Source organism: Cherax quadricarinatus, chromosome 79 (genome assembly GCF_038502225.1).
Source record: "Cherax quadricarinatus isolate ZL_2023a chromosome 79, ASM3850222v1, whole genome shotgun sequence".
NCBI lineage: Eukaryota > Metazoa > Arthropoda > Malacostraca > Decapoda > Parastacidae > Cherax > Cherax quadricarinatus.
In genome coordinates, this window is record NC_091370.1 from 9,327,994 (window position 1) to 9,350,636 (window position 22,643).

The 22,643-nt window shown below is 39.3% G+C and overlaps 1 protein-coding gene across 2 annotated transcripts in view; it reads right to left on the bottom strand.

Annotated features, from left to right (window-relative positions):
• LOC128702622 (transmembrane protein 198) overlaps positions 1–22,643 on the bottom strand; it is a 74,607-nt gene that overhangs the window by 37,313 nt on the left and 14,651 nt on the right. The window lies entirely within an intron of this gene.

Here is a 22,643-nt window from a genome sequence, read left to right on the forward strand (position 1 = left end):
AAAGGTTTAAGGTTATTGGCTTTGGTCAGTCTCCAAGCACAAATACCACAGTTAAAGTAAGGGTATATTAGTGTGGTATAGTGTTAGGAGTGACGTTTGGGGTACACAGTACCGTATCTTGGAAAGGATGCCTACTGATTTGGAAACTTTCTTAGATATATGCTGGATGTGGGTCTGAAATTTAAGATTACAGTCAAGGTGAAGACCTAGAAATTTACCCTCACTGTGTGTTGTAATGGAGGAACCATTTAAGAAGAAGAAGAAGAAGAAGAAGAAGAACATATGAATGAAGGAACACTGCAGAAGGCCTACTGGCCCATGCGAGGCAGGTCCAAGTCTCCTACCGGCTTAAGCCAATGCACCCAACCTAGTCAGGTCAGGTCACATTGACTTAAGGGAGGAACACGGCAACCGACCTGGTAGCACAAGCTATCAGGTCCAACTCACACCCACCCACATCCACTCATGTATTTATCCAACCTATTTTTAAAGCTACACAACGATCTGGCCTCTATAACTGTACTCGGGAGTTTGTTCCACTCATCCACAACTCTATTACCAAACCAGTACTTTCCTATATCCTTCCTGAATCTGAATTTTTCCAACTTAAAACCATTGCTGCGAGTCCTGTCTAGGCTAGATATTTTCAGCACACTATTTACATCCCCTTTATTTATTCCTGTCTTCCATTTATACACCTCAATCATATCCCCCCTAATTCTACGTCTTTCTAGAGAGTGCAGATTCAGGGCCCTTAGTCTATCCTCATAGGGAAGGTTTCTGATACATGGGATCAACTTTGTCATCCTCCTTTGTACATTTTCCAGAGAATTTATATCCATCCTGTAATACAGTGACCAAAACTGTGCAGCATAATCTAAATGAGGCCTAACCAAGGATGTACAGAGTTGAAGAACAACCTGAGGACTCCTATTATTTATGCTTCTTGATATGAAGCCAAGGATTCTATTAGCTTTATTGCGAACACTTATGCACTGTTGTCTTGGTTTCAGATTACTGCTAACCAGAACTCCTAAATCTTTTTCGCAATCCGTAATATTAAGATCTACATTATTTAGTTTATATGTGGCATGGTTATTGTCCTGTCCAACATTTAGAACTTTGCATTTGTCTATATTAAACTGCATCTGCCACTTCTCCGACCACTGCATCAGTCTATTCAAATCTTCCTGGAGTGCTCGAATGTCCTCGTCAGAATGAATTCGACGGCCTATTTTGGTGTCATCGGCAAACTTGCCGATGTCGCTCTTTATGCCCTCATCTATGTCGTTTATGTAGATTGTGAACAGCAGGGGGCCCAACACTGACCCCTGTGGAATACCGCTCGTAACGCTTCCCCACTCTGATTTCTCCCCATTTATGCAAACTCTCTGCTGCCTATTTGTCAACCATGCCTCTATCCAGGAAAAAATTTCTCCTCCTATTCCATGTGCTTTAATTTTCCTCAATAGTCTCTGATGTGGGACCCTGTCAAAAGCCTTACTGAAGTCCATATACACAATATCATATTCATTTATTGATATGTTAAACTGGATATTTAAGACAGGTACAGTTATATCATTTAATATGACCTTGTATAAATATGAGATTATGAAGTTTTATTTTAAGTCCAGTATATCTATGAATGTGCATTTCAGTAAGAAATAAGTAATTCTATTTATATCTTATAATGCATGATGAAAGAACAAAAGTAAATAAACCTATTTTGTACTAACTAAAGATAAAGATGTTACTACTTAAAGCTGATAGGGCCCAAATATTGGCATGTCCTAACCATAAGATGGCATCTTGTAGCTCTAGGCACTGATGCACACTCATTACTCAGCCCAAAACACAGTAGTGGGATGCATCAAGGCTTTTGTAGTCTCACATTTTTTCCAGCATGAGACGAGATATAATTCACAATATAAATCATGAGCTTATCACAGTGTTGATCAAGACATGTTTGAGTGGCAAGAAAATCCAGTATAGCTGACAAAAGTAACAGATTGCATAAAAATTGACTGAATAGGATAGAGAAATATACAGAAAGGAGAGATGGGGTGGATGGCAATGGTAAGGGGAACTAGATTACTGGCCATTACTTCTGGTTAGGTGGGCTAAGAAATAGTTAAGCTACTGGGTGTTAATACTTGTTCCTTTGGGTGAAATGTATCCTGCTATGAATAATAATATAATCAAAACTAAGCTCTAAACCCACCAAGGTCATACAGTGCTGCCTGTCTATGAACAGCTATTATGGTATTTCCCTATCTTCAAATTTAAAGTTGGTCAGCACAGCATAAGAGTTTATGATTTCATTAATAAAATCTTCCAAAATAACCTTTTTTCAATGATTTATTCTAATCGTAGCTCCCATTTTCTCTCTCTGGTTAGCTAGACTTAGAGTCCTGGAGGTGGGAAGGGCAGTGCCTGCACTCTAAAGGAGGGGCAGGTTTGGAGCAGTCAGAAGGTAATCTGACAGTGGTGTCAGCACACTTCTGGAGAGGTAGTGACTGAATAAGGCCAAATGCAATTTCTTCTTTGAGTCACTCTGCCATGGTGTGAGACAGCCATTGAGTAAAAAAAAAAAAGAGGCCTGTTGTTGCTTTCACCCATTTCCATTATATGGCATTTATCAACATTAAATTCCATCAAACATCTGTTACTCTTCTAGCTCAACCTATCCCAGTATTCTTATAGGAATTTATAGTTCTCTCTATTACACATGATCTTTGCATCATTTGCAAGTATTTTTATTTCTTTCACCAAGTCACTCGTGTAAATTACAAATATCAGGGGATGCACCCATCCTTGTGACCAGGCCTGGATTATACAGTACCCCGTGGTCTGGTGGTAAAAGCTCTCGCTTCACAGAGTGAGGGTCTGGGTTCGATTCCCGGCGAAGGGGTGGAAACACTGGATGTGTTTCCTTACACCGGTTATGTTCACCCATCAGTAAAATGGGAACCTGGGTGTTTGTCAACTGGTGTGGGTCTCATCCTGGGACAAAATTGACCTAATTTGCCATGGGCCAAGCTCATCTGGTGCTTGCCTGGTCAACCAGGCTGTTGCTGCTGGAGGCCCGCTGCCCCACATATCCATTACAGCCTGGTAGGTCTGGCACCTGGTGAAGATACTTGTCCAGTTTCCTCTTGAAGGCTTCTACACTTGTTCCAGCCGTGTTTCTAATATCTTCTGGTAAGAAGTTGAATAGTCTGGCACCCCGGATGTTGATACAGTGTTCTCTTATTGTCCCCATCGCACCCCTACTCCTCACTGGGTTTATTTTGCACTTCCTCCCTTATCTCTCACTCCAGTATGTTATGGCAGGGTGAAGATTTGGGACCAGGCCCTCGAGTACTTTCCAGATATATATTATCGTGTATCTCTCCTCCGCTCCAATGAGTACCTCTTCAAGACCTGAAGGTGTTCCCAGTAATTTAAGTGCTTTACTGGCTCAATGTGAGCCATAAATAATCTCTGTATTTGTTCCAGCTCTGATATTTCTCCTGCTTTGAACGGGGTCGTCAGCACTGAGCAATATTCTAAACGAGGGAGCACTAGCAATTTGAAGTGTGTCACCATTGGCATTATTTTCCTTGTTCTGAAAGTTCTCAATACCCACCCCATCATCTTCCTGGCTGTCTTGATCTTTGTCTTGTTATGGTCTGTAAAAGAAAGGTCAGCTGACATAATTATTCCCAGATCTTTTACATGTTCCTTTCGTTCTATTTGGTGACCCTCTGAGTTTTGTATACAGCCTTTCCTCACTTAGCGACATATTCATTTACCGACGACTCAGACTTACGACAGGCTCTCTGACCAGTATGCATACCTAAATAATGTATATTAGAGCTAATTTCCTCCATTCTGTTTATTACAATATACAGTACACTACTGTATAAACATTTAAAAATATACTAAAAATGTTATAAATGGTGCATTGGTGACATTAAAACAATATCAGAGATGGTTGACATAAACCCACTACCATTATAGCATGCTCCTCATTTAGTGATGAATTTGTTTATCGATGTGGTGTTAGGAACGGGAACTCTGTTGTTAAGTGAGGAGAGGCTGTATAGTGTTCCTTTTGAGTTCTTCATTCTTTCCATACCTAAGCAGCTGGAACTTATCACCATTGAACATCATGTTGTTCTCCACTGCCCACTGGAAAACCCTGCTTATGTCTTCCTGTAATTTTTCAGTGTCCTCTACCGTAGTGATTTTCATGCTTATTTTAGTGTCATCTGCAAATGATGATACAAAAGTGTGATGGGCGTTTTTACCCAAATACTCTATTCCTAGTCCCAACAAACCCTACTGAAATCTCACTCATCATCAAAACACTAAAGAACAAGGCAGGAGACCCAAATAGCCTACCACCACTTGTGTATAAAAAAGCTTCTTAATTGTCGTTACCCATTATTGCAACATTTTTTAACAAGTCCATTGAATCTTCAAGCAAGGGTTACTCTTACCCACAAAAGAGGTGATCCTACTGATTTAAATATCTATAGACTTATATCAAACCTACCCCTTCTATCTAAAATCTTTGAAAAAATAATTCACAAGCAAGTTTACTCCTACTTTGTATCCCACAACATACTTAACCCTGCCAGTTTGGATTTAGGCCAAGCAAAAGTACAAATGATGCAATTATGCACTTGTACTTCTATATACAGCGCTGGAAAAAAAAGGAAATTCTACTGGGCCTCTTCATAGACCTACGGAAAGCATTTGATACAGCTGACCATGATCTCTTGCTCCTAAAACTTGAACATTACGGAGTCAGAGGACACTCACTCAATTACCTAAAATCATAGCAAAAGACACCAGTATGTATACACAAATGGTGTTGCCACCACCATACAACCTGTTCTTGTTGGAGTCCCCCAGGGTAGCATCCTTGGACCACTACTCTTTCTCATTTACATCAGTGACCTCCCCAATGCTTCTAAACTACTTAAACCTGTTCTTTTTGCAGATGACACTACAGTGGAACCTCGACTTACAAGTGTCCCAACATACAAGTTTTTCGAGATATGATCCATTGCTCGGTTGATTTATTGCTCTGAGTTATGAGCGAGCATCCCCTGCTTTTCCCCCTCAACCCAAAACCTGCACACCTCGCTTGTTTATCTTCGATTTCATGCTTTAATTCCATGGAAATCATCCTCTTTTTTTTCTCAGCACTGTCCTTTACAATTACTTTCTTAGGACCCATGGTTAGAAAAAAGAAATTTGGCCAAATGACTAAAAAATGTAAGCAAAGTATGAGAGAAATGCTCCCACAGGGATTTAAACAGTGCAATGAGTTGGCAGCATTTTAAAACTCTCCTTATTATTATAATAATTACTAATTATTATTATTATTAATTTAGGGAACTGGAACACAGATCCAATTCCCTAGATCAAGAGCCCCTCACCAGCATCAAGGAACCTTGATGCTGATGAAGGGCTCTTGATCTAGGGAATTGGATCTGTCTTCCAATTCCTTAAATTAATAATAATAATACATAATACGTAATAATAATACAACAAATTGTATCAGTTAAGTTGGTGTGCTGCTGTGATGCAGGGTGTGCTGCTGTGATGCAAGGTGTGCTGCTGTGGTGCACTCTTAATGCATAGCATTAACCCTTTCAGGGTTTCAGCCGTACTAGTACAGCTTACGCACCAGGGTTTTTGATGTACTAGTATGCCTAAATTCTAGTGCCCTCAAATCTAGTGAGAGAAAGCTGGTAGGCCTACATATGAAAGAATAGGTCTATGTGGTCAGTGTGCTCAGTATAAAAAAAATCCTGGAGCACACAGTGTGTAATGAGGAAAAAAACTTTGACCGTGTTTTTGGATTAAAACAGCGACTTTGCACTGTATTTTCGTATGGTATTTATTGTTGTATTCAAGTTTTCCTGGTCTCATTTTATAGAATGGAAGACATATTACAGAAATTGAGATGATTTTGACTGGTTTTACAAAGAAAAGTACCTTGAAATTGAGCTCAAAGTAGCAGAAATGTTCGATTTTTACCAAAGTTCAAAAGTAAACAAATCATGCTATGCGTCCAATACATGTCAACTGGTGAGTCTAATATTCTTTCACAAATGCGCTGATATTATTTATACCATTTCTACACTAATGCAGTAGTCTGTACAACAGTAAATCTTCTATTTTTTTGTGAGAATAAAAATTCGAAGTGGAAAGCAAAAGAATGTAAGAGGGGTGTGGGGATGTGACTAATGAACAGAGGAAATGTTATTTAAGTGCCAGGAATGTCTTTCTTGCTTATTCTGGACCCTGTTCGGAAATTGGCATCTTTTGAAATTTGTGTGAAATTGGCAAAATTGCTAAATTCTGACCACTGTATTGGATAGTTGAAATCAGTAAATGGGTGGTTTCTTGTACTCATTCGATAGAAAAAAAGGAGTTCTAGCGAAATAGTTATGATTTTTGTCGACAAGTACACTGGAATTGGCCGAAAATAGGGCTCACAGTGGGCAAAATTGCCAATGTGTAAACAACGTCGAGACCGCTAACTTCGCAAGAGCATAATTCCGTAAGTTTTCCATCAAATTTCATACTTTTGGTGTCATTATGATTGGGAAAAGATTCTCTATCTTTTCATAAGAAAAAATATTTTTTTTTTTTTTTAAATTTGGCCGACCCTGAGAACAACTCTTTGAGAGGGCCTGTCGATCCTGAAAGGTTTAAGAATGTAGTAAGTTAAGCGATTAAGCGAAAGGAAAAGGATGAAACAAAACTAAATCCTCCAATGTTGTTGGAGGTTTATAGGACCATTGACATCATCTGCCACACTGTCTCTCCCACCATCTTTGCTCCAAGTGTGTAAGGATACACTTTATATAAACAGTTTATTTCTTTGCATTCTCTATTATGTTTTATTTTGTTTTTATACAATATTTCTTATTTATAAATACACAGTCTCAGTGTTTTCCTTAGGAAACTAGTGATCTACTGTAGTCAGCCTCACTAACACTCCATTTTCTCTTATAAGAGCATGGGAAGATGCTATAGTCAGAGTGGGAGAGGAAACGGTGTCTGCCATTTCCTCTCCCACTCACCATGTTATGGCCTATTTTATTCATTTTAGAGTATATATCATGTTTCTGTGTTAATTATATTGTTTACTATGTCATATTAGATGAATTGTGATAGATAAATAAGCCGCAGAATTTATATTAGCATCATATCATGTCTCGTGGTAAGAAATCTCTCACTTCCTGGCGAACTGCAACTCTTTTCTTCCCAAGTGATAGTTCTACCACAGATGGAAGAGTCAGTGAAGATGAATTTCATGGTTTTGAGGAGTTTGTGGCCAAAGCAATGCCCAGGATACCAGATACAGATAGTGAAAAGGAAAGACAGAATGGGTGGTGGGGAAGATGGTGTGGGTGGGGAAGACAGCATATAAGTAAGTTTATTCAGGTATACACGAGTACAGTTACATATATTATCATACATAGCAGCACATGTGTAGATTACCAAGGATAACACAAAAAAAAATCAGACAGTGACTTATTTCCAGCGTGGGTGGTGGGGAAGGCAGCGTGGGTGTTTGTAAACAATATAATAACAATATTTGTGTGGTTATTGTGTTGCATACAAGTGGATATATATACAGTGGTCCCTCGTTTTTCGTAATTAATCCGTTCCTGGAGCCGTTACTATAAACGAAATTTACGATTTGCAAATCAATTTTCCCCATAAGAAATAATGTAAATACAATTAATCCGTTCCTGACACCCAGAAGTATTAAAACAAAAAAATTTTTTACATGAAATATACATGTAGTACATAAACAATACAATGGGAAATGATGAATGAAACATTAACAGCTTAACACTTACCTTCATTGGAGATTCTTCTTAGTGTATGGGAGACTGGAGGAGGAGAGAGATTGGATTGTTTACAGTTTGGAAGGGGAATCCCCTTCCAGCAACACCTCAGGTACCAATTGCTTCTCTGGGGTTGCTTCTCTTCTCTGTTTCTTAATGCCACTTGGACCACCTTGAGAGTCACTCTAGTCCTGTCTCACAAAGTAACTGTGGAGAGAGCTCTGTTTCTGGCGTCTCTAACACTTCCCTAAAATGGCCCAAGACTTTGTCACTGTACATATTTCTCACCTTCTTTACCACAGGCTTGGCACTAGGAGCTTTCTTTGGAGCCATGGTAGCTTATTTAGTACTTGCAAGCAATAAAATGAGTGGAATATTATGAAATATTTCGTAGGAGCACTTGAGGGGACCTTCACTCACTGGTAAACAATGCCAGACTGGCTGGGTAGGGAGGCCTCCCCGGCTCACACCGTGCATACGCGTCCCGGACGAACTACTATTCGCGAGTCAACCTATGAAAAGCGAGTCCATGTTTATACGAAAATACCCCTATGATTGGCGAAATTTACGATTGCCGAGAACTACGAAAAGCGAGGGACCACTGTACATTATATTGGTCTTACAGGCCACAAAAGTTACTTGAAAAAATAAAATATTAGAAAAGAAAAAATAGAATAAAAGTAAAAATAATATTACCGAGTGAGCGCCAGTCGCCGATGTTGCCGTAAGCGATTCACTTTGTCAACTTCACGCCTCTATATCTCAGTAAGTACTCATCAAAAAAAAAATTCTTTTAAAACACTCAGAAAAATTTTCTTAAGATTTTGGTAAGAATTTTTTTTTTTTTTTTCCCGACACTGAGAGCAAGTTTATGATCAGTGAAACGGTTAAACTTCAGACCCACATATAGCATATTTCCCGCAAAAATCTCCAAAGCAGTAGGCATCCTCTCTAAGATACGGCCTGGTGATTAAAGCTCTCGTTTCACACGACGAGGGTCTAGGTTCGACTCCCAGCCAGGGTAGAAACACTGGGTGTGTTTCTTTACACCTGTTGTCTACATTCACCCATCAGTAAAATGGGTACCTGGGTGTTAGTCGACTGGTGTGGGTTACATCCTGGGACACTGACCTAATTTGCCCTAAATCCTCAGCATAACAAGGGGCTTTCTATATAGTAGGTCATTGATGTCAGCTAGATCTGTATACCATGTACATGTACTTGTAGTAAATATATCATGTACCCCAAATGGCACTTCTTGCTCTTTACCACTCTCTCATCTACTCTTACCTCACGTATGGTATTTGTGCATGGGGTTCAACCACAGTAAATCACCTTAAACCTTTAATAATCCAACAAAAAGCTGCTGTGAGATTGATTACAAACTCCTGTGCCAGGCAACACACCCCACCACTATTTAACAGCTTGGACCTGCTTAACGTACAAAATACCCACTCATGTTATTGTGCCTACTCTACACAACATTATTCTCCAATATTAACCCTCCTCTCAAACTCCTTCTTGAGAACTACAACAGAACACACTTGCATACTCTTTCTTTCAACACACCAGCTATATCCCACCAAGGCAGGGTGGCCCAAAAGGAAAAACGAAAGTTTCTCCTTTTACATTTAGTAATATATACAGGAGAAGGGGTTACTAGCCCCTTGCTCCCGGCATTTTAGTCGCCTCTTACAACACGCATGGCTTACAGAGGAAGAGTTCTGTTCCACTTCCCCATGGAGGTAAGAGGAAATAAAAAAGAACAACTAGAAAGAAAATAGAAGAAAACCCAGAGGGGTGTGTGTATATATGCTTGTACATGTATGTGTAGTGTGACCTAAGTGTAAGTAGAAGTAGCAAGACATACCTTAAATCTTGCATGTGTATGAGACAGAAAAAAAAAGACACCAGCAATCCTACCATCATGTAAAACAATTACAGGCTTCCATTTTACACTCACTTGGCAGGACGGTAGTACCTCCCTGGGCAGTTGCTGTCTACCAACCTACTACCTAGGACTTGCATAATATAAGACACAAAATACTCTTTGATATTCCTCGTGTCCATCTCTCCCTATGCAAAAATGCTATGCATATAAAGGGCCCTAAGATCTGGAACTCATTGCCTGAACATACAAAAGGGTCCTGCCTGCACACCAATTCAAGGCTCTGCTTAGTAATCGCCCATCTCCCAAAATTAACCACACAAACACTATACGGTATATTATCACCACCAACAACTCAAAAATTTCCAAGCATTATAAGATTATTTCAAAACTAAAATGGTCTCAATCTCATTATGTAAAATGAGCCAAAATATAATACTATGCCAAGTATTAAGTAGTATGTTATGCATTAGGTTTAGTCTGCCCAAAATGCCCCGGCATGGTAGTGGCTTTCTTTGTATGTACTTAAAATTGTAATTACACAGTGTAAACTATGCAAGGAAATAAAATTCTTAATTTATGTCTGCTATGAGGATGAGAAACAGCAGAGGTGCCAGGGCAGTGCCTTGGGGCACTCAACTTTTTACCTCGATGATGCTTGATCTTGCTCTGTTTACTACTACTTTTTGTGTTCTGTGTTAGGAACCCAAAAATGCATCTGCCTACCTTCCCCATAATGCCCATGGCCCTCATTTTGTGCGCTATCACTCCGTGATCACATTTGTCAAAAACCTTTGCAAAATTGGTGTAGATGACATCTGCGTTTTGATAGTCTTCCAACGCCTCCAAAATTCTGTCATAATGGTTCAGCACCTTTAACAGGCATGATCGTCCTGCTCTAAAACCATGCTGGTTCGGGTTATGCTGATCGATGAAATTTGTAATCTGCCGTCTCGTCACTCTTTCAAAGATTTTTATGATGTGAGAAGTTAGGGCTACTGGTCTGCAATTTTTAGCTTATGCTCTACTACCTCCTTATTTAAAGGATCTATGTCTGCACTCTTTAAGGCCTCTGGTATTTCACCTAGATCTATGCTCTTTCTCCATAGAATACTGAGGGCTTGTGCTAGTGGTACTTTGTGCTCTTTTATAAATAGGGCATTCCATGAATCTGGTCCAGGTGCTGAGTGAGTGGGCATGTTATCCATTTCTTTTTTGAAATATGGGATTTGTACTAATGTCAGTTGATTTGTGCAGCCTTCTGGTAGTGAGAAATATTTCTGCATTTTCTACCTTGCTGTCATTTAGTGGGTTGCTAAATGCTGACTCATACTGTTCTTTTAGGATTTCACTCATTTCCTGTTCATTGTCAGTATACGAATCTCCTCTCAATAATGGTCCAATTCTACAGGTAGTTCTTAGCTTGGATTTTGCATAGAAATAGAAAGATTTTTGGTTTCTTGCAATATCCTGTATGGCCCTTAGTACTTCTTCTGTTAGGCATGACATCCTGAGTGTTTGCTCTAATTCAGTGATCTCTCAGCTAAGTCTGTCTTTCCTCTGTTGCGATATATTTGTGTTTTTTAAGCAATTCAGTAACCAATTTTCTTCTGTACCATCTCCTATGCTGTCTTTCTATATCTGATCTTCTTCCGGGTTTCCTCAATGGTACGTGCTTCATACATACCTTGTATGCTTCTATATTCAGCTTCTCTAGGCACTGGTGGGGATTTAGGGTGCTCATGTTAGATTCTCAGTATATGTCTGATAGCTCTTGGTTTATTTTTCCCCAGCCAATTCTATGGTTGTTAAAATTAAACTTACTGAACATCCCATTTCTAACATTAGTGATGCAGTTCCCTAACCCAGAATTAATACTCATTTGAATTTCTATAGTGCTGTGATCAGGGTATATTGTTTTTGTAACTGTTATGTCTCTGCTTAGTTCCTCGTTGTTTGTGAATATCAAATCCAGGGCATTTTCATTTCTAGTGGGATCAATTATCTGTTGGTTCAATGAGTACTTTTCACAAAGCCTCATTAGTTCCCTGGTATGTGCCTGTTGAGCCAGGGTGCTTCCCAGAGATATCTCTGTTATAACATTGCGTTGTGCCATTTTACATGAGGAAGATTAAAATCTCCGAGGAGTAAAATATTTGGTGTGGGATTTTCTACCCTATCCAGATAGCTATTTATCTTCCTTAACTGATCTGTGAATTTCTCAGCAGTTGCTGATGGTGGTTTATATACTAGGATAATTACCACCTTCTTATTTTCCACTTTAATGCCTAGGATTTCTACTACATATATCATTCACAGAGTTCAGCACTTCTGTGCAACAGACAGTAGCTTTTATGTAAAGTCCTACTCCTCCCTGTGACCTATTAATTCTATCACATCTACACATGTTATAGTTTTCTATCTTTATCTCTCCATCCAAAAAATCCCTTGTGTGTGTTTCTGTAAATGCCCCAAACATGGTATTCGCTTCTGACAGGAGCCCATTGACATAAGTAACTTTCTCGTTTTCAGGCCCCGAATATTTGCAAATATGAAGCAGGAATTACCATTTGGGATGTTTTGTTTTCCTGTGTGTTTCATTAATACCACTGGTGATGTACTACCTGGTACAGTATTACCCCTGATGTACATACCCCTGGTTTCTCCAGTACTGAATTTGGCCCTGATGGGCTGATGCCTGGTTTGGTATGTCCCATTGTTCTGCCCATCTGTAGGATTTCCCCTTTTTGTCTCTTTCTTTGGTCCGATAGTTTCTCTTTATGTCTAAAAAAGACTGCTGTTCATTTTCCCTTTCTCTGTAGTGCCACAGTCCTTTTACATGATGGTCTGGGCAGTTCAGGTCATAACATTCTCTGAACTGTGTTGAAGCTTTGCACATCATTGGGTAGAAGTACTTGCACTCTTTGTGAAAGCAACACTTTTCCTTTCTCAACATGTTTGCACATTTTCTGTTGTGTTTATTCCGGCAAGTTCTGCCATATAGGCACATACCTTTCATAGATCTGCCTTGGGGAGGCCCATGATTGAATGCCCAAGGCCCATGAAGATTTTAATCCATCCCTGCTTGCCACATTTTTTCATCTCATTACTGCATGAGGATAATTTTTCCACATTTTTAGTTTGCATATTCTTTTCAAGGAACAAGTCTTTGTTTGTCTTTTACTGACTTAGCCCTTTTGAAAAGACTTTCTTCAAATTAAATATCTGTAATTTGCCCTTCATTTCTTTTTTGAATATCAGTGATGGCCTTAATATCTAATTACCAGATTTCATATACAGTACAGGAGTCTGTCAATGGAAAAAAACAACTATTTAGCAGGAATTTGCTCTTTTAACTGTTTCATCCCCTTTTAATATTTTTTGGCAACACTCTTTTACAGTTGAACATTTTTTAATGCAATAATATAATGGCTTGTTGCTGTATTTTCACAGTAATACTTACCAGTGAGAACCATAGATAAAAAGGTTTCCCCCATCACCTATTTTCAATACCAGCACAATACATACATAATATTTCCATTTGTACACCAGTTTATCTTCTAGAGGCAAAATTTCAAACAATTTAAAGAGTTCTTAACTTATTTCAGCTGCATACTCTTTTAAGACCCATGATTATTAATTTGTTTGGAACCTTAAAACAGCCCATCTCTCTCTGCAGTATTCACCTAAGTGTACTAAATCTGGTAGGTTAAGATCATGAGCTTTCCTGGTCCTCCACTCTTAGATCAATGTGTCTAATATTACTTATCTGTAGATATAAAAACTGAACTAAGCTCACTGGGTCTCTTCTTTATTTCTTTCTTCAGTACAGTAGGGTCCTACTTATACGGCAGGTTAGGTTCTGGGCTACCACCTTAAAATGGAAATCGCCTTCAAGTGGAATGCCATTTTTTCCCGCTCATAAATGCCAGACAAAAAGTTTACACTAGTTAATTTATATTAAGTTAGTAATAGAACTAGGCATTAAAAAACAATAAAAAGTAAAATACACACACAGTACACCCATTAATTATCCTAAAATATTTGTAGTCTTAATGTAGGGTGAGAGGCGTCTCGTATTTATTTGTAGGAAGTAAAGTGTGGGAAGTATGGTAGCCAGCCAGGGCAGCCCACCTCACCCAACACCACCCCACCCACACATAATGTAAACAAACAGACACATCTGCTTTTGGTTGATACACGTTCATTCCCATGAATCTTATACCATAATACAAACACTTTACATTGTGTACAAGTTGTCTCCAAGTTGATACAGTAGAATAAATAAAGAGGAACACTCCCACTCTCATGTAACACCATTTTTTGAAGAAATGACGCTCTGAGTGAAGGCATACAAAAGTAATAATTTTCTAGTTACCCCCAGTAATATTATAGTGTACACATTTTCTCTGATGTTGGACTAGAGAAAACATTATTCTTGCTGTCCCTCCTACAAGTTGCCTGGCTATCACATCTCATATTTATGTTAATTTATTCTACTGTGGGGTGTATTTATCATGTTTATATATTACATAGTGTATTTATCATATAATTTTGAAAAAAAATGTCATATATGGATTAATGGAAATGTCGATATTAATGTAATATATGACATTTCATGTGCCCAAGAGATTATTATTATTATTACAGTATTATTATTATTATTATTAATATGGTATCAAGAGTAGAGAGAGAGTTTTAATGTGTACCTGCATGCCAGCACAGTGTGTAAGTATATTTAGATACAGGTACACATAAGTAAAATTATCGGAGTACAGTTGTACCTTGACTGACTTGACTGCCTGGTGGCCTGGTGGCTAAAGCTCCCGCTTCACACACGGAGGGCCCGGGTTCGATTCCCGGCGGGTGGAAACATTTCGACACGTTTCCTTACACCTGTTGTCCTGTTCACCTAGCAGCAAATAGGTACCTGGGTGTTAGTCGACTGGTGTGGGTCGCATCCTGGGGGACAAGATTAAGGACCCCAATGGAAATAAGTTAGACAGTCCTCGATGACGCACTGACTTTCTTGGGTTATCCTGGGTGGCTAACCCTCCGGGGTTAAAAATCCGAACGAAATCTTATCTTAATCTTATCTTAATTCGTTCCGTGACCAAGCTCGTAACTCAATTTACTCATATGTATATCAAATCAATTTTCCTCATTAAAATTAACTGAAATTCCATTAATCCATTCCAGCCCCAAAAAAACCACCCCAATTTTTTTGTTACAGGTTTTTAAATAAGAAAAATGTATTTGTAAATAATAAAGGATTTTTGCCTTTTTTGCCAGGTCCCAGCAGTGTTTTAGAAATGTTGGAGTATATATGAAACTCCTTGAAGCACAGTGAGATGAGTGTCACTCCACTGCTGACAGTGCAGCAGTGGAGTGACATTTGATGATCGTGAACTGCCTTGGCTTTATTTTTCACTGTTACACAAACATGTCTGTCTATCTATTTGTTTCTATCTGTTTTTATCTATTTGTCTCTATCTAGCTCTGTGTTTATCTGTCTGTTTATTTGTCTGCCTATATTGCTGTTTTCCTGTCTCTACTTGTCTCTGTCTCAGAGAGAGAGAGCCGCTCATGAACCAACAGGTATTACACACAATGCAGCCGTGTCATGTCTGATTCCTGAACAAGTGAAAATGTGTATTACTTGCCGGTCATGCTTATTATGCCTTGTATCTACAAGCACAATATAGCACTTTGACTGGATTTTTTTGGGTTATCCTAGGTAATTTACACTATAGCTATTTGTGTGTACCTGTAAGACAGAGACAGTGAGAGACAGACACAGAGACAGAGACATAGACATAGATACAGACAGACAGGAGATAGAGACAGCCAAAGCAAATCAGCCAGCTGGCCTGCCGAAATGATGGAATAAGCAACAACAAAATGCAAGGAGGCAGAAGAAAGGTTTGTTCCCAAGGGCAACAGAAATAATGGGAAGACCAAGTGAGTCTTTGGTTTACCCAAAGGTGTAGGGAGGCAAAAACTAAGTGCACCAGAGAATGGAAAAGGTACAGGAGGCAAAGGACCCAAGAAAATAAGGAGATTAGTCGAAGAGTCAGAAACGAGTATACACAGATAAGAAGGGAGGCCCAACGACAGTACAAAAATGACATAGCATTGAAAGTCAAGTCTGACCCGAAACTGCTGTATAGCCACATTAGGAGGAAGACAACAGTCAAAGACCAGGTGATCAGGCTGAGGAAAGAAGGTGGGGAACTCGCAAGAAACGATCAAAAGGTATGTGAGGAGCTCAACATTAGATTTAAGGAAGTATTTACAGTGGAGACAGGAAGGCCTCTGGGAAGACAGAACAGAGGGGAACACCAACAAGGAATATACCAATAAGTGTTGGATGACATACACACAACTGAGGAGGAGGTGAAGAAGCTGCTAAGGGACCTTGATACCTCAAAGGCATTGGAACCAGACAACATCTCCCCATGGGGAGATGTTAGAGAGGGAGCAGAAATGCTGTGTGTGCCACTAACCACAATCTTCAACACATCCCTTGAAACTGGGCAACTACCTGAGGTATGGAAGACGGCAAATGTAGTTCCCATTTTTAAAAAAGGAGACAGAAAAGAGGCACTAAACTATAGACCAGTGTCATTGATGTGTACAGTATGCAAAGTCATAGAGAAGATCATCAGGAGGAGAGTGGAGGAGCACCTGGAACGGAACAAGAGTATAAACGTCAATCAGCACGGATTCGTGGAAGGCAAATCCTGTGTCGCAAACCTTCTGGAGTTTTATGATAAAGTAACAGAAGTAAGACACAAGAGAGAGAGGGGTGGATTGATTGCATTTTCTTGGACTGCAAGGCCTTCGACACAGTTCCTCATAAGAGATTAGTGCAGAAGCTAGAGGATCAGGCGTGTATAACAGGATGGGCACTGCAATGAATCAGAGAATACCTGATAGGGAGGCAACAACGAGTCATGGTACGTGATGAGGTATCACAGGGGGCACCTGTGATAAGCGGGGTCCCACAGGGGTCGGTCCTAGGACCAGTGCTATTTTTGGTATGTGTGAATGATGTGATGGAAGGGATACACTCAGAAGTGTCCCTGTTTGCAGATGATGTGAAGTTAATGAGGAGAATTAAATCAGATGAGGATCAAGCAGGCCACCTGGTCCAGCAACTGGCTTCTCGAATTTAACCCTGCCAAATGTAAACCCATAAAGATTGGGAAAGGGCAAAGAAGACCACAGACAGAGTATAGGCTAGGTGGCCAAAGACTGCAAACCTCGCTTAAGGAGAAAGATCTTGGGGTAAGCATAACACCAAGCACATCTCCGGAAGCCCGCATCAACCAGATAACTGCTGCAGCATATGGGTGCCTGGGAAACCTGAGAATAGCATTCCAACACCATAGTAAGGAATCGTTTAAGACACTGTACACTGGAGTATACAGCACCTGTTTGGAACCCACACTTGATCAAGCACATCTAGAAATTAGAGAAATTGCAAAAGTTTGCAACACGGTTAGTTCCAGAGCTAAGGGGAATGTCCTACAAAGAAAGGTTAAGGGAAATCGGCCTGACGACACTGGAGGACAAGACGGTTGGGAAAACATGATAACGGCATACAAAATACTGCGTGGAATAGACAAGGTGGACAGACAGGATGTTCCAGAGAGGGGACACAGAAACAAGGGGTCACACTTGGAAGTTGAAGACTCGGATGAGTCAAAGGGATGCTAGGAAGTATTTCTTCAGTTATAGTCAGGAAGTGGAATAGTCTAGCAAGTGAGGTAGTCAAGGCAGGAATCATACATAGCTTTAAGATGAGGTATGATAAAGCTCATGGAGCAGGGAGAGAGAGAACCTAGTAGCGTTCAGTGAAGACGCGGTGCCAGGAGCTGAGTCTTGACCCCTGCAACCACAATTAGCTAAGTACATGTTCCAGAATTGTTTCTCTTTACTTAGGGCATATGTTATAGAACATTCTGGCAGGGTTACACTACCAGTGGTATCAAAATTGAAAGGAGGTTTTTTATATTTCCTGCGAGTGGCAGCGTATCTGAAGCTCACTCGTTACTCAAATTTTGGCTCACAACTTGAAGCAAAAAATCAACTGAGCAATGACTCATAACTCAGAAAACTCATAAGTTGGGGCACCTGTAAGTCAAGGTACCACTGTACATATAAAATATGCAATAACTTTAAAACACTTGAAATTTTGTAAAGGTTTCAGACATGATAAAGAGATGTGCTAATGGAGGATGTAAGCCAACCAAGTAGGGTTCGCCATATATGAAAGACGGGTTGCCATATAGCGAGTTTTGGTCATAATTTGAAATCGCCACATTAGCGGAACACCGTAAGGTGAAACACCATAAAGCGGGGCCCTACTGTATAATGTGATTTACATGTAATAAAATATTGTTAAGCACAAAAGAAAGCCACTAGCATGTGGCACATTTCAGGCAGACTAATCTTTAGTATTTACCATATAATTAAAGTTTTTAGCATGTGTAGCACTTATTTCTGTCTCTTGTAACCCACTCCAGTGATGTGCCTGCATAAAAAACTTTCTAATATCATTTTGATAATTCTGCATGCTATCATTATCTCACCTTTTTATCTATCAGACCAGTGAGGGCATATCTAATGACTTCAGTCTCTCCTTGGAGATTTTTTTTTTTTTTTTTTTTTTTTTTTTTTTTTTTTTTTTTTTTTTTAGCTATGAGAGCTAATTTACAGTATGTCTTTGGAATTTTTTCTATCTTGTCCATATGTATCTTTTAGGTGTGGACACCATTCTGCTGCTGCATATTCTAATTCTGGTCTTTTGTATGCATTTTACTATATGTGCTCACCGGTATGTGGTTACACAGGGTTAAGTCTTGGCTCCTAGCCTTGCCACTCAATGTGTCACTTGCCAAATTAACTCCCTCCAAGCCTTGTGGATCCTATCATATCTGCTCTTAAAAATATGTAGGAAGCCTGCCTCTGCCACTTCTTTGTCCAGGCTATTCCACTTCCTGATTACACTGAGACTGAATAGGTATTTCCTGATATTCCCATGACACATCTTGTCTACCCTTTAACTGTGTCCTCGTATACCTGTTCCCATCTCTCACTCTATCCCTGTCTTTCCTATCAGTTCCTCTTGAGTATTATGTATATTGTTATCATGTCATCCCTGGTTCTTCTGGTGTATAATTCTGGCAGGTTCTGTTCCTTTAGCCTCTTCTCACAGCTCATTTCCCTTAGCTCTGAAAAAAACAGACTTGTTGTATACCTGCATATATATGTGTACTTACCAACTTGTGCTTGTAAGGGTCAAGACTTGGTTCCTGGCCTTGCCACTAGACCACTTTGATCAACATCACTGATTTTTGGCCTCTTGGGCCTTGTTATATCTACTCTTGAATCTGTGTACCGAGTTTGCCTCCACCATTTCCTTGTCCAAGTTATTCCATTTCTCAACCACCCTGATGCTAAAGAAATATTTCTTTCATCCCAGTGTCCCCTTGATCTTGGTGCTCTTAATTCAGTCTATTAATATTTGCCCTATCAAGTCCTCTTAGGATTTTGTTTGTAGTAATCATTCTCCCTACCTTGTTCTCTCTGCCAGGGTCATAATGCTCAGTTTCTTATATCTCTCATCATAGGGCATTGCTCTCATTTCTAGTACTAGTCTGGTGGCAAACCTTTGGACCTTTTTTATCCTTTACATGTGTCTGACTAGACATGGACTCCATGCTGTATAATGAATGATTTGCTTAACATAGGTCATATAAAGAGTTCTGAAACATTATTTGTTCAAGATCCTAAATACTATTCTGAGGTTTTCTAATCTTACACATGCTGCTGCCATTATAGGATTTAAGTGCAATTCTGGTGATGTGCTAGGTGTTAATTTACCCCAGGTCTTTTTGACTCTAATGTTTGAAGGTTTTCCCTACCCATGATGTACTCTGACTGATCTGCCCTCTCCTCCAAAATGCATGGCCTTGCATTTGTTTGGGTTAAATCAAGAAGCCACCTGTTTGACAACTGCAGTCATTTCAGGTCTCTGGAGTTTACTGTCCTCTCCTATTTTCATTCTCCTCATTAATTTTACATAATTAGCAAATAGTGATTCATAGAACTCAAACCTTTCTGGTAGATCACTGCCTTATATTAAGAACAGTAGCAGTCCTTATACTGAAACTTGAAGGATCCCACTTCTTGTTCTCTCCCATTCTGTCTTATCCCTTACTGTTACTTGCTGCCTTCTCACCCTTCCTCTTCTTCTAATTTCTGGTGTGGTACTCTTATCAAATGCTTTCCTGCAGTCCACCCAACACTGTCTTGTTTTATCTCTGACTCTTACCATAGAACTCCAATAGGTTCACACAAGTATTTTCCATCCATACTAGTCTTCTACTAAGAAACTTCTCTCTACATGCTCAATATTCTTATCCCTGCAATTTTCTCCAGAAAACACTGTCAAAAGTTATGGAAAACTTTCGACAGTATTCATGCTAGTGATACTGTCCTGTAATTAACTGCCTCTTGAAGACACTTCCTACACAGAGGTTCTGCTCCTTCTCTAAAAACTCAAGATATGTAATCCGATCCCTTTTTTTTTTTTTTTTTAAGTCTTCCATCAGTGGTCTTATCACTTCTCGTGTTGATGCTTCCTAGCACCTGTTGCTCTGTTGTAACTAAAGTGCTCTTTACTTTCTTCCGTGAAGACCTCATTGAATCTTCTGCTATGTTCTACAGATATTTTGGTCAATCTCTATTAGCTTGTATACCTTATTCAGCCTTGCCACTTGCTCCCTGACAGGTGTCTTTTTCTTATGTGGTTGTGGAATAACTTGGTTCAGTTTTATCCTAGGATGTTTTATAATTTTCAAATTGTTTTTCAGCTTTCCTTCTTAAATTGTGTATTTGTTGTCTTGTGTTCAGTAGTTTGATTTACTCTATATCTGGTCCATGCCCCCTTGCACCTTCAGTTGGTGCTTATGCATTCCTGATTGAACCATGGACTCCGTTTTTCTTCCTGCTTGTTACAAATCTTTCCTTTGACTCTGTTTTCTCCATCCATTCTTGCAGTTTTGCCATCCATCTCCCTTTCCCATTGTACTTTTCTCAGAAAATTTCTCATTTCTCAAAAGTTAGTACAGCACCAGATTTCTTCTGACACCTAGTGGTTCCCCATAATTAATTTAAGCCATGTCATATTCATTTATGTGAAAATCAGATTGTCTCACTGGCTCATCTCCCCCTTTCACTGTTGTTCAATTGACTCACGAAATCGTAATGACACGATTGCAAACCATACCACAGGTGTGGTTTGAACCCACAGGTTCAAGCCCCACCTGTGGTATGGTTTGTCTTCTTCAATAATTCACTCAGAATTCTTTGCTGCTGCTCCCTTAAGCTTTGTGCTCTGTTTCTGATCCTCTTGTGTAGTCTTAAGTATTCACAGCTAACTGCCTTATGATTAAATCTCTTGCTCTGTCTCTATATGAATCACTGTCCTATTATTCTGATTATGCTCTTCTTTTGATTTCCTTTTGTTTGGCAGTGGATTATACATCACAACCACTATTACTCTCGACTCTCCAGACATTACAGTACATGAAATTTCCAGTTCTCAAAATTTCAGTGGCACCTGACTATCAGTGTTACTCCACCTCTGTTGTCCTTTTTCTTCTTGCTACTCTACTAAACCCTCTGAGAATGCTGCATTTGTTATTATTCCTGAGGGTTTTATCTGTAATGGTTACACTATCTAGGTTTTCACTTGTGTTGGTTACTCCATCTACATTTGGGTACCATGTTTTGATTCTTCTATCGCTCACTGTTTTCTAGGCATGTTTTTTTGTTACTTTGCTTTAAGGGATATTGGACAAGGAGTCTCTGTGGCGTTGGGGTATTTCTAGGCCTCCCCGCTACCCTCACCCCTGTCAGTTCACCACTGTCAAGATAGGTGGTCTATTTCCCATTCCAATCTTCTGCTTCTTCCTTTTTTTTTTTTTCCATATCTCACGTTATGTTCCTTCATCTTATCTTGGATATGCATCAAAATTATGAAATCCTCTCAGATTAGATTTTCTGTCCAGTGCCAAGATTCATGTTTCTGGCATCATACACAGAATTCACAATGCCATATGCTCCTATCCTTAAAAACACTGATTTTTGCTTGAGTTACAGTGGTACCTCGAGTTACAAACTTAATTTGTTCCAGAAGGCTGTTCGAGTGCTAATACCGAACAAATTTGTTCCCATAAGGAATAATGTAAATTAGATTTGTCTGTTTCAGACCCCCAAAAATACACTTACATAATTGTTCAAGTTGGGAGCTGTTCGAAACTCGAGGTACCACTGTACTTCAAACTCCCATTTCTTTCATCAGATCTCTAATTTGTTGTTCCTCCTCCCTACATACTTTCTTCTTGGGGTCACTTCATTAAACCCAAACAATACTAGAATTCTGTAAGTCATGCATTCTTGTTTCATCAAGGGTGCCCTCTCACATTTATTTCCTTAGTCATTTCTACTCTCTCAACTACCTAATCCTGTAAAAACCCTTGTGTAAATAAAATAAAAGAGAGAAAGAAACTGAGAAAAAAAAAATTGATAGAGAGATCCATGTATGTTACCTCAGTTGTGTTGGACATGTCTTCTTCATCAAACATGACCTTCTTAAAAAAAAAAAACTGTCCTTGTATGTGTCAGACTGCCTATTTGAAAGTAATCACATACACAATGTGAATTTAACAGACTGTATTATAAAAAGTAATGAACACTCAGCCATGAAAGCTTACTTAACATAAAAATGGGTGCTTATGTTAAAATAAAGAAAAGGATAATAGGAAAGTAGGAGAGGTGCTGTAGATGGAATGTTTCAGCACACCCAAGAGCATTTCTTA